Source organism: Malania oleifera, chromosome 11 (assembly GCF_029873635.1).
Source record: "Malania oleifera isolate guangnan ecotype guangnan chromosome 11, ASM2987363v1, whole genome shotgun sequence".
Taxonomy (NCBI): Eukaryota; Viridiplantae; Streptophyta; class Magnoliopsida; order Santalales; family Ximeniaceae; genus Malania; species Malania oleifera.
In genome coordinates this window covers 4951912-4969709 of record NC_080427.1, presented here as the reverse complement: position 1 = coordinate 4969709, position 17798 = coordinate 4951912, and positions in this window count along the sequence as shown.

The following is a 17798-nucleotide window of genomic DNA, read 5'->3' as shown; positions in this document are numbered from 1 at the left end:
AATAAATATGGAAGCAACTAACGTAATTATGGAAACAAATCTACCCTAAAACTAATAGGCAAAAGGAAAAATAATAAATATGGAAATAACTGAAATTATGGAATCAAATCGACCTAAAAATTAACAAGTTAATAAACAATAATATATATTTAAAACAATTAATGAAATTAAGGCAACAAATCAACCCTAAATAATATATAATAATAATATAACTGTCCTAATATACAATATTAATACGACAATAATGATAACCCAAAATATACAATATCAATATGACAATGATGAAAACCATAAAATAACTATATAATAAGATCACCTAAATATTACACGATAGCTATAACAATAATAAACAATAATATCACTTGAATACATAATAGACCATAACATTACGTAAATATATATGTACATGAACTTAACATTCAATAGTAAAACATATATTTATATCTATATATACTTGTGCAAAAATTAACCAATATTACAATAGCTCCCAATAAGCTAAAATAACCTTGGATATTATCATTTAAACAAATGTTACAACATTAGAAATACTACAATGCGTATTAAAACACAACGATATCAACAAGGAAAATATTGCATGGATGTTTAAATGTTAAAACACATATTACAAGAATAAAATCCAACAATAATAATATTATTTAATATGTACAATAAATTTATACGTAAATAAAACCCTTAAGTATACCACCTGCAAAAACACATAGATACTAAACATACAATAAACCTAAAAAAAATAAATACCATAAGACAAAAAACAAACATATATTGATGATAAAATATATACCCAATAAATAAAGGAAACACATAGAATATAATATTACATATAAATATAACATAAAAAATGCATATATACAAAATAATAGCCCAGAATAAAAAAAAAAAACAATAATAAGTCTAAATATATATATATACACAATAAATACAAACTGGTACCTTACCCAAAATGCAGGAGGTATGGCCGGATACCTTGGGGGTTGCGTTCGGAGGAATCCGGAAGGGGAGGTCACCAGAGTGCTGGGCTACTGTGGTGCTGGCTCGCGGCTTTCCTGGCTGGTTGTGAAGGTTGATGGTGGCGGCGAGGGCGACGGCGGTGGGAGCGAGCGACGGCGTGGCGACTGGTGGTTGCTGTTCCGAGGGGCGCTGCAGAAGGTCTCGGGTCTTCTGGTGGAGGCTGGCTGGAAGCTCTGCGTCTAGCCGTGGAGTTGCAGCAGTGATTGGAGGAGGGAATCGGCTAGTCTGTCGTGAAGGATGGCCGCGAACAGCATGGGCGACGACGACGGACATGGGCGTGACAGCGGCGAGATGGCGAGAGCAACGGTGACGAACTGGAGATAGCCAGGTGCGTGAGCGACGGTGGGACTGCCCTGAGTGGTGTCGTGGCCATGAGAGGTGGGATGGTTGCCGGAGAGCTGCTGGGTAGCCATGAGGCGGCTGGGTGACGGCAACGGCAACGTAGGTTGCTACGATGGCGGAAAGACAAGGCTGGTCTGTGAGGGGCTAGGAGAGACGAGCACGAGGTGATGTGCTGCTGTGCGTGCCCGTGGGGGAGCAGGAGAGTGGAAAGATGGTTTAGAGGAAGAAGATGAAGCTGTGCGCCCCCGGCCTCTCCGGCTGTTTTTTCTTTTGTGCAGCGCCGCCCCCCCCCCCTCCCCCCTTTTTTGAAGAGAAGAAAAGGCTTTTTATGAGAAAAAATTAGAAACCCTAAATCTCCCCTTTCCTTGTTGGTTTATGGTATTTTTTTCTTTTGGAAATAATATATATGAAAATAATTATTAATATGGTAATAATAATAATAATAATACTAAGGTAAAAATAATGATAATAATAAAATAATAATAATAATAATAGTAATAACAAAGATAAATAAATAAATAAAATAATGATAATAATAGTAATAATAAAGGTAAAAATACTAATATTAAAAATAATGTCAATAATAATGAAAATAATAAATAATAATAATAATAATAATAAACAATATAAATAGAAATAAAAATAAAAGTAATAATAATGCTAATGAAAAATAATAATAATAATAATAATAAAGAAAATAATAATAATAATAAGATTAGTCAAAATTAATAATAATAATAATAATAATAATAAGAATAAATAAAATAATAATAATAATAATAATAATAATAATAATAATAAAATAACAATAATAATAATAATAGTAATACATATATTGGGCCTGGGTAAAAATGGGGTGTCTACAGCTGCCCCTCTTTGTAGGATTCGTTACTTCAAAGTAAAAGTAAGATCTCTCCTACGTTATTTGTGGCAACAAACCTGCAAAGATAAAAGAGGCTGATTTTGGACCAGGCCCATTGTAACGGAAGAGACCAAAATGATTTGTGAAAACCGATTTGCATGTATGCTTGAGAGCACATGAGAATGACTTGCGTCGAGTGTAGGAACCTGAGCTATAGTTCACGAAAGGTGACTTGCACCGGGTGTAGGAACCCGAGCTATAGTTCACGAGGGGTGACTTACATCGGGTGTAGGAATCCGAGCTATAGTTCACGAGGGGTGACTTGCACCGGGTGTAGGAATCCGAGCTATAGTGCACGAAGGGTGACTTGCACCGGGTGTAGGAACCCGAGCTATAGTTCACGAGGGGTGACTTGCACCGGGTGTAGGAACCCGAGCTATAGTTCACAAAGGTGGCTTGCACCGGGTGTAGGAACCCGAGCTATAGTTCACGAGTGGTGACTTGCATCGGGTGTAGGAACCCGAGCTATAGTTCACGGACGGTGACTTGAACCAGGTGTAGGAACCCGAGCTATAGTGCACGGAAGGTGACTTGCACCGGGTGTAGGAACCCGAGCTATAGTTCACGGAAGGGTGACTTGCACCGGGTGTAGGAACCCGAGCTATAGTGCACGGAAGGTGACTTGCATTGGGTGTAGGAACCCAAGCTATAGTTCACGGAGGATGACTTGCACCGGGTGTAGGAAACCGAGTTATCGTTCATGAGGGGTGACTTGCATCGGGTGTAGGAACCCGAGCTATAGTGCACGGAAGGTGACTTGCACCGGGTGTAGGAACCCGAGCTATAGTTCACGGAGGATGACTTGCACCGGGTGTAGGAACCCGAGCTATAGTTCATGAGGGGTGACTTGCATCGGGTGTAGGAACCCGAGCTATAGTTCACGGAAGGGTGACTTGCACCGGGTGTAGGAACCCGAGCTATAGTTCACGGAAGGGTGACTTGCACCGGGTATAGGAACCCGAGCTATAGTTCACGAAGGATGACTTGCACCAGGTGTAGGAACCCGTGCTATAGTATGAGGATAATGTGCATCAAGCGTAGGATCTTGAGGACTTCTCAGATGTAGGATTCCGAGAGTATAATGATTGCTCAAGTGTAGGATCTCGAGGCCTTCTTAGATGTAAGACTCTAAAAGTCTATTGATTGCTCGAGTGTAGGATCTCGAGGACTTCTTAGATGTAGGATTCTAAGAGTCTGTTGATTGCTCGAGTGTAGGATCTCGAGGACTTCTCAGATGTAGGATTCCGAGAGTATAATGATTGCTCAAGTGTAGGATCTCGAGGCCTTCTTAGATGTAGGACTCTAAAAGTCTATTAATTGCTCGAGTGTAGTATCTCGAGGACTTCTCAGATGTAGGATTCTGAGAGTCTGATTGCTCGAGTGTAGGATCTCGAGGACTTCTCAGATGTAGGATTCTGAGAGTCTGCTGATTGCTCAAGTGTAGGATCTCGAGGACTTCTCAGATGTAGGATTCGAAGAGTTTTCTGATTGCTCGAGTGTAGGATCTCGAGGACTTCTCAAATGTAGGATTCTGATAATTTAATTGCTCGAGTGTAGGATCTCGAGGACTTCTCAGATGTAGGATTCTGAGAGTCTGATTGCTCGAGTGTACGATCTCGAGGACTTCTCAGATGTAGGATTCTGAGAGTCTGTTGATTGCTCGAGTGTAGGATCTCGAGGACTTCTCAGATGTAGGATTCTAAGAGTCTGTTGATTGCTCGAGTGTAGGATCTCGAGGACTTCTCAGATGTAGGACTCTGAGAGTCTGATTGCTCGAGTGTAGGATCTCGAGGACTTCTCAGATGTAGGATTCTGAGAGTCTGCTGATTGCTCGAGTGTAGGATCTCGAGGGCTTTTCAGATGTAGGATTCTGAGAGTCTCCTAATTGCTCGAGTGTAGGATCTCGAGGACTTCTCAGATGTATGATTCCGAGAGTCTGTTGATTGCTTGAGTGTAGGATCTTGAGGACTTCTCAGATTTAGGATTCTAAGAGTCTGCTAATTGCTCGAGTGTAGGATCTCGAGGACTTCTCAGATGTAGGGTTCCGAGAGTTTGTTGATTGCTCGAGTGTAGGATCTCGAGGATTTCTCAGATGTAGGATTCCGAGAGTTTGCTAATTGCTCGAGTGTAGGATCTCGAGAACTTCTCAGATGTAGGATTCTAAGAGTCTGATGACTATTTGATGGGAATTTTGGACCGATGGTTAATGATGACTCGGGTGTAGAATCCCAGTTCGCAAGGTGAATTTTTGAATTGATGATGAATACTTGGGTAGATGAATTGTCAATTTGATGATGAATGCTCAGGTATAGGATCTTGAGAGCAAAACGGAGTTTCGAATTGAAGATGAATGCTCAGGTATAGGATACCAAGAGCGATGAAATTTTGATGATGAATGCTCGAGTATAGGATCCCGAGAGCCAGATGAATTTTTGAATTAATGATGAATACTCAGGTATAGGATACCGAGAGCCAAATGAAATTTTGAATTGATGATGAATGCTCAGGTATAGGATACCAAGAGCCGGATGAAATTTTGAATTGATGATGAATACTCGGGTATAGGATCCCAAGAGTCATGCGACCGAATTTGGTCCTGAAGGCAGATGCCCCAGCTTCAAAATGAATGCTAAAATTTGGACTAGGGTCGATTGCCCCAGTTTGGAAGTGAAAGACTTGAATAAGACCTAGGCCAGTTGCCCCAGTCTCAGGGTAGATGGATCGATTGGTATCTAGGCCAGTTGCCCCAACCCCTTTTTCTTCTTCTTCCCTTTTTTTTTTATAGATGAAACATGGATTGCTTAGACAAGGATGACAAGACAAGTGTGAATGAATGATGCTATGTGGGGATGCATGCATGCAAGGTGTTTGATATGACACCAGAACATGGGGATATGTAGGCATGTTGCATGATATAATATGTATGCACTTTTCTGTATAATGCATGAAATGCATGGCGATGCATGAACTTTCTTTTTCCAATGTGCCTATAATCAACCGATCAATCTCCAATCTTGACTATGTTGCCTCTGACCTAGATCCCTCGAGACTTGCCCCAACTGAATGGATTCATAACTGATCTTAGCCCAATAGAGGTGGTCAACTTGGCTCAAATGAAACTCCATCACAGAATCTAACCAGTTAAATGGATTTATAACTGCTCTTGGCCCTGTTTTCCTATTCATCCAATATGATAAGAAGGTGCTTGAATAGGTCCCACTAAAACTCAAATCGAAACTTGCCCCAGATGAGTTTATCTGCCACTGATCTTGGCCTGATTGTTAGATTCTTTTTGAATAAGCAGATCTCTAAAGCCTGATATGACATTTGTCCTAGTTAAATTGACTGATTCTATGTGCATTGTATTTCCTCAATGGGGACCTCCTCTATAAGAAGCACACTAGTGGTTCTGAAAACTCTTTTATTATCCATCCCCTTTTTTTTTTTTTTGCAATGAGGAATGATTATGCAATTATCACATCAACTTGTGAAATCAAAAGGTCAACCACCCAAAAATAGATGTTTTACCATGTTCCAATGCTCTTACAAGAAAAATTCATACCAGTATTCAAAAGCCGTATGGTATTGATGTTAATTTACCAAACTGAATGGCTGATCTTTTCTTCGACTATTCCAGCTTTATCGATGGCCATCTCTCTTCTTTTGTTTCATCCTGCTGTGAAACCATTAGACATTTCTCATATTTAAACGTTGCCTTTAGTTTAGTCAAGTTCAACTCATGTTTTGATCTCAAGATGGTCTTTAAGACTCGGGACGAAACATAGGCTGAGGGATACAGGTTTTCAGAATAAAAGGGAAACTAAGGCTCAAAAATACCCCCCCCCCCAAATAATGTGTTACGCCCCCAGTTCGAGTTGAGACGTTTTGCAAGATGTTGACCGAACTTGTTATTTAACAAGCTGCCTACGTACCTTTTCAGGATCAGGTCATTACGTAGTTCAGACTCGTCATTGAGTCTGACAAATCATTTGAGACAACAGTGTATACCAATCTGGTCAGGTCTTCATTTGGACCGTAATGTAGGCTGGGGGGTTATAGGTTAAAGAAGAAAAAGGTTAAATAAGGCTCAAAATTGTCAATTTTATCAAGGGTAATTTGGTCAAAGATCACATATGTAATATGTCCTTATTTCTTTCTTTCCTTTTTTTTTTTTTCTTTCTCTTCCCTGCATATTCTTTTTTATTGCACTTTTGCTCTTCCTTTTGTGAAGGACTTTTTAGCATTTTATTTGGACATCCTTTGGGACTGATTTCTCTTAAACTACTCCAGTGTGGGGTGTGATCCTTTGACGGGTTAATCAATAAATGAATTTTTCAAGCTCAAAAGGGCTTGCAAGAGATTTCTTCTTTGAGTTTCTTTTCGGTAGCAGAAAAATGGCCTGCCATCATTTCGATAGCCCATTGTTGTCTCATATGACTTGCCAAACGTTAGGAGACCCAACCCAGGTTTACTTTTTGGTGAACTGACTTTTAAGAAAAGACTAGTTTAACATTCAGGCTCAACTTGGTCGACAATTGATAAATCAATATTTGGTTTTTTTTAGGGATAACTGGTCGGCCAAAGATGGCCATCTATCATTTGATCAAAACATGAATAGTGAATTGACTTGAAATTCTTGGCACAGCATATATGTTTTACTGAATTCCTTCGAGATTCTTTATTTCTTCACAACATCTGTCTTCATAGGGTGAGGAAAATTGTTTTATCTTCTTCTGATTCCATCTCCTATGTTTGGTTTTCAAAATTAACATCACTTTTTGGCTTATGAATATTGGTATTATTATTTTCCTTATCTTTACACGAAACATCAGCAAACAAATTTTTGGTTAACTGAACTCAAGACACAAGTGATATGAGAAAATGCATAATTCAATTTATTGATGAAAGGGAAATTGTCCGAGACAATAGTGTCGACAGACTGCCAGAAGATAGGGAATGACATCATCACATGAAACAAACTAGATAATCAAAAACTTGCCCTTTGTGTACTTTTGCTCCCTTTGGGCTCCTTATGAGAACTCTAGGATCCATAACTTGACATATTCTTTTTTCTGACCTCGGCTCCCAGTCCTTCGTACAACATATTAACCATTTCTTTCCCCGTGATTGGGTAGGGGATCACTCTGGATTCTTGGCTGCTTATCATCGAAGACCAACTAACCGGCATCCCTCAACGACTGTACCTTGTGTTTAAATGTCCAACAGCGGTCAACGGTGTGACCTGGAGAATTGGAGTGATACGCGCACTTAGCATCCGGGTCATACCATTGTGGTAGGGGGTGTCGTACGGCTACTCCAGGAATTGTTGAAATGAGCCTTCTTTCGAACAATTGGGGGAACAATTCCGAATAGGACATAGGAATTGGTTCCACCTTATTAGGACCATATCTCTGTGTCTGAACATTTTTCTGTGTGAGCGTAGGCCCATAGGGAACAAATTGAGACCCTGTGCCCGTATGCGCTATCTGGTTAACAAGATTTCTTCTATACCCTTGGTTATGACCTCTTTGGTATTCTCGCCCTTGAATCATATGAGTTTCATCATCCTTCTTCCTATTTGTCCATTTCTTGTCTGAACCGGTTTCTCCGTCACTACTTCTGGTTTTTCTGACTTTGATGGCCGTCTCAATCCTCTCTCCGGTAGATACAATATCCATGAAGTCATGGGGGGTTGCCCCTAAGAGATGCCCAAAGTAGGGATCTTTCAATGTATTCACGAATAGGGAGATAGCCTCCCTATCGTCCACCGGAGGGCTCACTTGGACGGACATGTCCCTCCATCTATATGCATATTCTCTGAATGTTTCATTAGGTTTCATTTGCATGCTTTGCAGGGTCATACGATCAGGTGCCATTTCTATCACATGGCGGTACTGAGCTATAAATGAATTTGCCAAATCTTTCCAAGTACGGATTCGAGCTCGATCCTGCTGAATGTACCATCTGATAGCCGCTCCAATCAAGCTATCTTGAAAGCAATGCATCATCAACCTCTCGTTATCGGTGTGTGCAGCCATTTTCTGGCAATAAAGGCGCAAATGGGTTCGAGGACAGTGGGTTCCATCAAATTTTTCGAAATCCGACATCTTGAATTTTGGTGGCAGAGCGACCTTTGGCACCAGGCAAAGGTCATTAGGATCAACGGAGTCAAATGTATTATACCCTTCAATTGCTTTCAAGCACTCCTCCAATACGTCACAACGACGTTCAGACTCAAATCTATTTATCCCCATATCAGGAGTTGCTAAGGGGGAAGTCCCTGCCACTGGAAACCCCTGTGCTGGCACAGTTGGGATAAATGGAGGCATATTTGGCATTGGATCCCCCATGACGCCCGGTGGTGGAGCTGATGTTTGTCCATGATTTAGGGTGAACCCTGGAGGATGAGTAGGGTCTATATCTGTTTTGGAATCATTTTGTATCGCTTTTCCTTTGTTCATCAACAATTCCATAATTTTGCTCATTTTTTCAATCAATTCTTCCTGTCCTTGTTCCATGCCCAGGACCCTGTTTTCTAGCTGTTCGCTCATTTCTCTTGCCTTTCTTCGGGTATTGTACTGATATGTAGTGGTTTCAATTATTGCTTTTTTCTACTCAAACGACTTCTTTTCCTTGAGAGAGCTGTAGACCAAAACTTCCTTTTTAGAACTGAATGTATGATTATGTAAGGCATGAATGTGTGAGTATTTAATGCATGACCATGGGATGCGATAAACGTTTGTGCATGGATGTAACTAATGCAATTACTCACACAAATAGAGATATGAACATGCATGTGACCTATCGTGCATGGGTATGTGTGAAATTATGCATTAATGCATGGGTGCAATGAATGTTTGTGCATGGATGTAACTAGTACAATTACACATACAAATAGAGATATGACCATGCATGTGACCTATCGTGCATGATTATGTGTGAAATTATGCATGAATGCATGGATGCAATGTAACCTAACTAACTACTTTGTCAGTACTTTAGGAAAAGTCCTACTAATGAGAGATTTTAAGATCAAAACAATCATTGATGGGTCACAATTTCAATTCAATTCTTCCCTCAATCATTCTTTTCCTTGATGACGGTCCATGTACCTCAGATTCTATGAAGGGTCAAATTATGATCTGAGGTTAGGGTTGACCCAGGTTAGTCAACTCACTGGATTTGTTCAATATGGGCTTGTGGATTTTAGTCTGCACTTGGGCCTCAAGTATATTAAAATATGGGCTTCAGTATATTTCATGATGGGATCAGGCCCTAGTTTTAAAAGGGCTTGGGCTTGGATTGCTTAGAAAAATGTTGGCCCATATTTTTAAACAATAGGGCCGAAGCCCACTTTTGAAATCTGGGTTTTAACCTTTTTGAAAATCAGGCTTGGGCCGAGTTTTTACTTAGGAAAAGGTCGGGCCTGGGTTTTTTTTTAAAGAATTGGGCCCAAGTTATTTGAAAAGGGTTGGGCCGGATTTTTAGGTAATAGGACCTAAGCCCATTTTTGAAATTTGGGTTTAACCCCCTTTTTTTTTTTTTTTTTTGAAAATCAGGCCTGGGCCGAGTTTTTTCTTAGGAAAATGTTGGGCCTATACTTGTTATTTCTCAAAAAATTGGGCCCGAGTTATTTGAAATAGTTGGGCCAAGTGCTTCATTTTGAAAGGATGGGCCTTTGTCTCACTACTGGGCTTTTTCTGAATACTGGCTAAGTAGTATGTATGTCTAAATGTATGTCAAATGCATGATATAATACAAAGTATTCCACAACATATATACAACACACTATTCATGGAGAAGGATGTGGCTCCTGTCCCAACCTAGGGTAGGTACGTATATATAGGGTTCTTCATGGCTCTATCCTAGTTAGGGCAGACTATAGACAAGTATGTGTGGGTAGGCTCTAATCCCTATTGACAAAAAGGTCCCCAATTTGAAATTTCATCCTCCCCCATAGGGGTCCGGACAAAACTCGCATTGAGCGGGGTGGTTCGCGGGTCCCATCAAGCTTAAGCTACGAAGGGACAAACGCTATTACACCCCTATCTAATCTTAGTAGGTAAAGCTCGGGTATAGAGCGTGAGAGTGTGTGAATTTAAATTTATCCTAATCCAGCTATCCCCACATTTATTCACATGCTATAAACAATATGGAAACAAGATATCTACTATCTACAAATAAGGAAACACAATATATGCAATTAATATGTTTATTCAAAAAAAAATAATTTGGAAACAAAATATTGTTAGTTAATATGCTTAAAAAATTATGGAAGCAAAATATTTACGATTAATATTCAAAATATCTACTTATTCAAAATATCTTACAATTAATATGCTCTATTCAGAATATTTGGAAACAAAATATCTACCATTAATATTCACAAAATTAGGAAACAAAATATTTTTAATTAAGTAAGGTTATTTGTAAATTATGGAAGCAAAATATTTACAATTAATCAAGGTTATTTATGAATTACTATATTTACAAAATAAGGAGTAATTAAAAGATTTATTAAATTTAAACTGGGGATAATTTTCAATTAATTAATGGCTCGACTCTCTAAGTCCCCAGTGGAGTCGCCAAGCTGTCGCGACGTCCTGAGAGCGCGTGTGCCCCGGGCAGCGAAGTAAAAATCAATTTAATATTTTCATGGAAAAACATGGAGTGTCGGAGTCGCCACTAACCTTTAGTGCGGTTAGAACACATGATTACTACCCCGTTAGGGGTAGAATCGGTCTACATTACCAGAGTTGGGGTCGGGAGTTCGGTTACGCGAGGGGAAGGTACGAGCACCCCCTACGCGCCCGTTCTTACGAACGGTACCTAATTAATTGGAAATTATCCCTAAGTTAATCTAATAAGTCTTTAAATTACTCCATTTTATAAATTTATAAATACATGTGAAAAATAAATAAATAAAATAAAGATAATATATACATATATATTCCCTCAGAGCTTAGGGTACGTGATGCCCGAAGGCTCATACCCCCGCAATAAAATCATAGGGAATATAATTAAGAAAATACACTCCCAAAATTTTGAAATTATATATAAAATTTTTATAGGAAAATACTAGTATGGGAGGTTTTAATATTAATAAGATATAAATTAAGAAATTAAATTACCATAATACATGTAATAATAATAGGTATATATATATGCTACATATACTATATAGTACTAAATTGCTTATAGCACCTAATAACTTATCCAAATAATAAACCAACCTAATAGATAGTAATAATACACAAATCATTATAATAATAATAAGGTAACTCAGATCATAATAATACTAAACTTAGAATAATAATAATAATGATACTATATTATACATAATAATAAAAACGATAATACTAATAGTGACAATAATACATTACCATATAATAAGATATTAACATCCTATAAATACAATAATAACAACTTGAAAATAATCAAAACCTTAAAGTTAATATTCAATGTATACACACATGGAAACAATTAATCCCTATGGAAACAATTTGAACCCTAAAATAAATGTACAAAATGCAATAATAAATATGGAAGCAACTAACGTAATTATGGAAACAAATCTACCCTAAAACTAATAGGCAAAAGGCAAAATAATAAATATGGAAATAACTAAAATTATGGAATCAAATCGACCTAAAAATTAACAAGTTAATAAAAAATAATATATATTAAAACAATTAATGAAATTAAGGCAACAAATCAACCCTAAATAATATATAATAATAATATAACTGTCCTAATATACAATATTAATACGATAATAATGATAACCCAAAATATACAATATCAATATGACAATGATGAAAACCATAAAATAACTATATAATAAGATCACCTAAATATTACACGATAGCTATAACAATAATAAACAATAATATCACTTGAATACATAATAGACCATAACATTACGTAAATATATATGTACATGAACTTAACATTCAATAGTAAAACATATATTTATATCTATATATACTTGTGCAAAAATAAACCAATATTACAATAGCTCCCAATAAGCTAAAATAACCTTGGATATTATCATTTAAACAAATGTTACAACATTAGAAATACTACAATGCGTATTAAAACACAACGATATCAACAAGGAAAATATTGCATGGATGTTTAAATGTTAAAGCACATATTACAAGAATAAAATCCAACAATAATAATATTATTTAATATGTACAATAAATTTATACGTAAATAAAACCCTTAAGTATACCACCTGCAAAAACACATAGATACTAAACATACAATAAACCTAAAAAAATAAATACCATAAGACAAAAAACAAACATATATTGATGATAAAATATGTACCTAATAAATAAAGGAAACACATAGAATATAATATTACATATAAATATAACATAAAAAATGCATATATACAAAATAATAGCCCAGAATAAAAAAAAAAACAATAATAAGTCTAAATATATATATATATATACAATAAATACAAACTGGTACCTTACCCAAAATGCAGGAGGTATGGCTGGATACCTTGGGGGTTGCGTTCGGAGGAATCCGGAAGGGGAGGTCACCGGAGTGCTGGGCTACTGTGGCGCTGGCTCGCGGATTTCCTAGCTGGTCGTGAAGGTTGATGGTGGCGGCGAGGGCGACGGCGGTGGGAGCGAGCGACGGCGTGGCGACTGGTGGTTGCTGTTCCGAGGGGCGCTGCAGAAGGTCTCGGGTCTTCTGGTGGTGGCTGGCTGGAAGCTCTGCGTCTAGCCGTGGAGTTGCAGCAATGATTGGAGGAGGGAATCGGCTAGTCTGTCGTGAAGGATGGCCGCGAACAGCGTGGGCGACGACGACGGACATGGGCGTGACAGCGGCGAGATGGCGTGAGCAACGGCGACGAACTGGAGATAGCCAGGTGCGTGAGCGACGGTGGGACTGCCCTGAGTGGTGTCGTGGCCATGAGAGGTGGGATGGTTGCCGGAGAGCTGTTGGGTGGCCATGAGGCGGCTGGGTGACGGCAACGGCAACGTAGGTTGCTACGATGGCGGAAAGACAAGGCTGGTCTGTGAGGGGCTAGTAGAGACGAGCACGAGGTGATGTGCTGCTATGCGTGCCCGTGGGGGAGCAGGAGAGTGGAAAGATGGTTTAGAGGAAGAAGATGAAGCTGTGCGCCCCCGGCCTCTCCGGCTATTTTTTCTTTTGTGCAGCGCCGCCCCCGCCCCCCCCCCCCCCCCCCCCCCCCCCCCCCGCCCCCTTTTTGAAGAGAAGAAAAGGCTTTTTATGAGAAAAATTTAGAAACCCTAAATCTCCCCTTTCCTTGTTGGTTTATGGTATTTTTTTCTTTTGGAAATAATATATATGAAAATAATTATTAATATGGTAATAATAATAATAATAATAATACTAAGGTAAAAATAATGATAATAATAAAATAATAATAATAATAATAATAGTAATAACAAAGATAAATAAATAAATAAAATAATGATAATAATAGTAATAATAAAGGTAAAAATACTAATATTAAAAATAATGTCAATAATAATGAAAATAATAAGTAATAATAATAATAATAATAATAAACAATATAAATAGAAATAAAAATAAAAGTAATAATAATGCTAATGAAAAATAATAATAATAATAATAATAAAGAAAATAATAATAATAATAATAAGATTAGTCAAAATTAATAATAATAATAATAATAATAAGAATAAATAAAATAATAATAATAATAATAATAATAATAAAATAACAATAATAATAATAATAGTAATACATATATTGGGCCTGGGTAAAAATGGGGTGTCTACAGGATCTTTTGACTTTAATATGCCTTGGCTTTCAACAACTTATTCATGTCCTCATGTTCTTCAACAAGTAATTCATGTCTTGGCTTATTTAAGCTTCATTTGATCCTTGTGAGTACTTTGACCTTGCTTCCATCATATTTGATCCTTGTGGGCACTTTAACCTTACTTTCACATATATGAACCCTGAAATATCATTACTCACACAAATACATTAAATTTCACTTGTTTGTTAGCATCAAAACAAGATAACAAGATTTTAAGCCTTGTAAGGCCAACATGACTGCTAGCAGACTTGACATAACGTTCAGCATATATTTGTGTGCAAGATTTTAGGCTGCATCAAAAGAGTCACATTTGTTAGCTGTTAAACGAATACATAGATACCTAATAGGAATCGTGGAACTTGGGTTATGGTATCTTAAGTATACAACTTTTGAGATTATTAGCTATTGAGAAGCAAAATTCAGTAGCTTTTTCCACAGTTGAGGCAGAATACTTAACGGCAGGAAGTTGTTGTGCTTAAACAATATACATGAAGCAACAACTAACGGACTTTGGATTAAGCTAAGAAAAAATTCCTATAAGATGCGATAATACGAGTGCAATAAACATCTCAAAGAATCCTATATTACATTCACGGACTAAACATATAGAAATAAGACATCATTTTCTTTTTGATCATGTGCAAAAAGGGGATGTGACACTTGAGTTTGTATGTACAAATGAACAATGGGCAGACATATTCACGAAACCACTTGTGAAAGATAGGTTTATCCAAATTAGGCTTGAATTAGGCCTGATGCATAGTCGATAAGTTGCCTAGGATTATATTAGATGACATACTTCAGAGGGAGCAACATCACTTAATATTCACAATTAGTTAAAAATTTCAAATTCATGTCATGATGAGAGCATATTAACTTACACATGTTAGTCCTCACATAATCTTTGAACTTTAGTGACTATTTTTTCTTATCCATGTCTAGGAAATTCGCCACACTGTGTATGTTCACATCGCAATTTAAGTCAACAACACAGCTTTCTGCATTAACAAGAGGGAGAAGTAAAGTGAATTTACACAGGGAGACGTATTTCATAGTATAATTTTTAAAATATAACAGTTGAATAATTTTTAAAAATTTAAGATTTAAAGGGGGAGAAAAATATAAGGTTATGTCCGCTCATGTTTTGTTATACACCTTCTTGTTGATGTCAAAAGGGGGAGAAGAATATCATGTTATAGCAAAAATAGTTAGTAAAACTAATTGTGTATAAGTATATTTCATATTACTGCATATTTTGTTTGTGCATTAATTGAGGGGAAGCCTTATTATGCGTAACCCGTTCTATATTTTTACTCGTGTATTTGTTATCATCAAAAAGGGGGAGATTGTTGACTCTATGAGTCCAATCCTGTTTTGATAATGACAAATCACTTGATATTTGATCTATGCATTGAGATTGTGAACAGGAACAATATTTAGCATGCACAGAAGGCTAGAAAGTTATAGAAGACATGAAGATTAAAGTATATACATTTTGGCACAATCCATGGAACTAAAAGAGTTAAAAAATGAAGATAAAAGTGGCAAGTTCAAGATCATCATGGGAATGGGTATTTAGAACTGAATGTATTTACATATTTCATATGATTTAATTCAAAGCTCAAAATATACCCTAAACTGAACTTAGGACTCATGCATCTCATGAAAATATTTAGGGGATATTTATGGACTTAGAGACCTTTTCTAAAACCCCAAAAAATATTTTATAAAAGAGCAAAACAGATTTTTGAAACTAAAATGAAAAAAACGAGAAAGTGTACTGTTCAAAAGACCAAAGTCCTTGCCCAGAAGTTTGAAGTGTCAACTTCTAAAGAATCAAGTCTACGCTCAGTCGTCTAAAGTTTCAACTTCAGAAGACTGAATTTTAAGCTTAGTCGTTTGAAGAATTTCTTCCGAAGACCGAAGATTAACTTCAGTCATCTAAAGATTGATTGGAGAAACAAAGAAATAGGTAGAAGCACATCAGAAGACTGAACCTTGACTTCAGTCAACTGAACCCGGAACTTTAGAAGTCTAAACCCCAACTTCAGACGTCTGACCCTGTGTCCAATTCAATTTTTTGAAACTTTAAAGAACTTCTGTCATCTGAGCCCTAATCCTCAATCATCTGAACCTGCAAGAAGATGAAAAATTTAATCTTTAGTGAGAGAACGCACGAGTTATTTTTTAATCAAGTTGATCCAACAGTTTGAATTTATCCTAAGGTCAAGTTTACCTATATAATCAACCTCTAAACCCTAGTGCCCTAATTTTTGGTATAAGATTGAATATATTGAACATTTAGCCCAACTTGGAAGAGCATTGTACGCATTTCCAAATTCTTGCTTGGGATTTCAAAGCTTATACGTCAAATCTAAGCTAAGGCTACATTAATCTTCAATAAGGCATTCTAGAATTGTTGTGCATTCAACTTGGTATTGAGGTTTGGTAAATAGATTTTTTTGTTACTACTTATTCTCAAAGAGTTTTTCATCTCAAAATCTATCATTGAATATTATTTGAGAGATTGATCTTGAGTGTACTTATATACATATAGATTGTTTTGAAAAGATCACTACTCGAGATAAGTTTTGCCAATAGTTAAATGTTTATATTCAAGTGTGTATTTATTTAAAACTTGATATTTTTAATATTACAAAACCACTTGATTAAATATCCTTAGAGCTCATAACTATATATATATATATATATATATATATATATATCATTGAGGGATATTTTTTGGAAAATATTATATTAGCCTTTTTATCTTTGGAACACATATCATATATACATATAAACATATACATATACAAAGATCTTATTGTGTTTTTTGGATATTTGGAATAAAACTTATTGATTTAGACTTTTTGGAGAAAAATTGAAATACATATTTGTGTTGAGCTCATTTGGTTGGATTTAATATTTGAAGCAGAATAGTCATATTCTTTTAAACCAAAGATTATTTAAAAGTCTAACTTCTCCAAAGCACTTACTTATATAATTGCTTTGAGATATTTGATCAAAGGAAATTTTTTGAAGCATATCATTCATAAAACGATTACATCATTACATACATACTGAGCTTCAAGTTTCATCATATGGACATGTGTTCAGTTTTCCATTGTACTCACTAGCTTTTTTAGAAGCAACATTGAGTTATTTTTTAGATTTTAAACTCTATATTGTAATCACGGTTCGGGTTGTGAATCGGGTGAGGAGGAAGTTGTGCCTCTTGTAAGCAGCAGATGTAAGAGAAGCTCCATCCCAGTTAAAGGAGCAGGGATTTAGTGGAATCCTTGAGTGGGTTGCTCAAGGTGAGGACGTAGGTCGGGTTGGCTAAACCTCGTAAAAATTGTGTTATCCTTCTCTCCTCCCTTGCTCTTTTTAATTTCCGCAACGCATATCATTACCTATCTCACATGTGTGTATGTTGAATAATCCCACACGCACTTGATAATTAATTGGGTAAAATTGAATTTATTGAGATAATAATTTGAATCAATTTCAAATCCCTACAATTAATTTGTTAAATATATAAATAAGGATTAAGTGGTAAATAATCTTAAAGAAGTTAAATAAACCCAATTCACCCCCCCTCTTGGGATTACACCAGAATTAACAGGAAGATTCCTCCATATGATTTTGTATCAAATTTTCCTAAGTCTT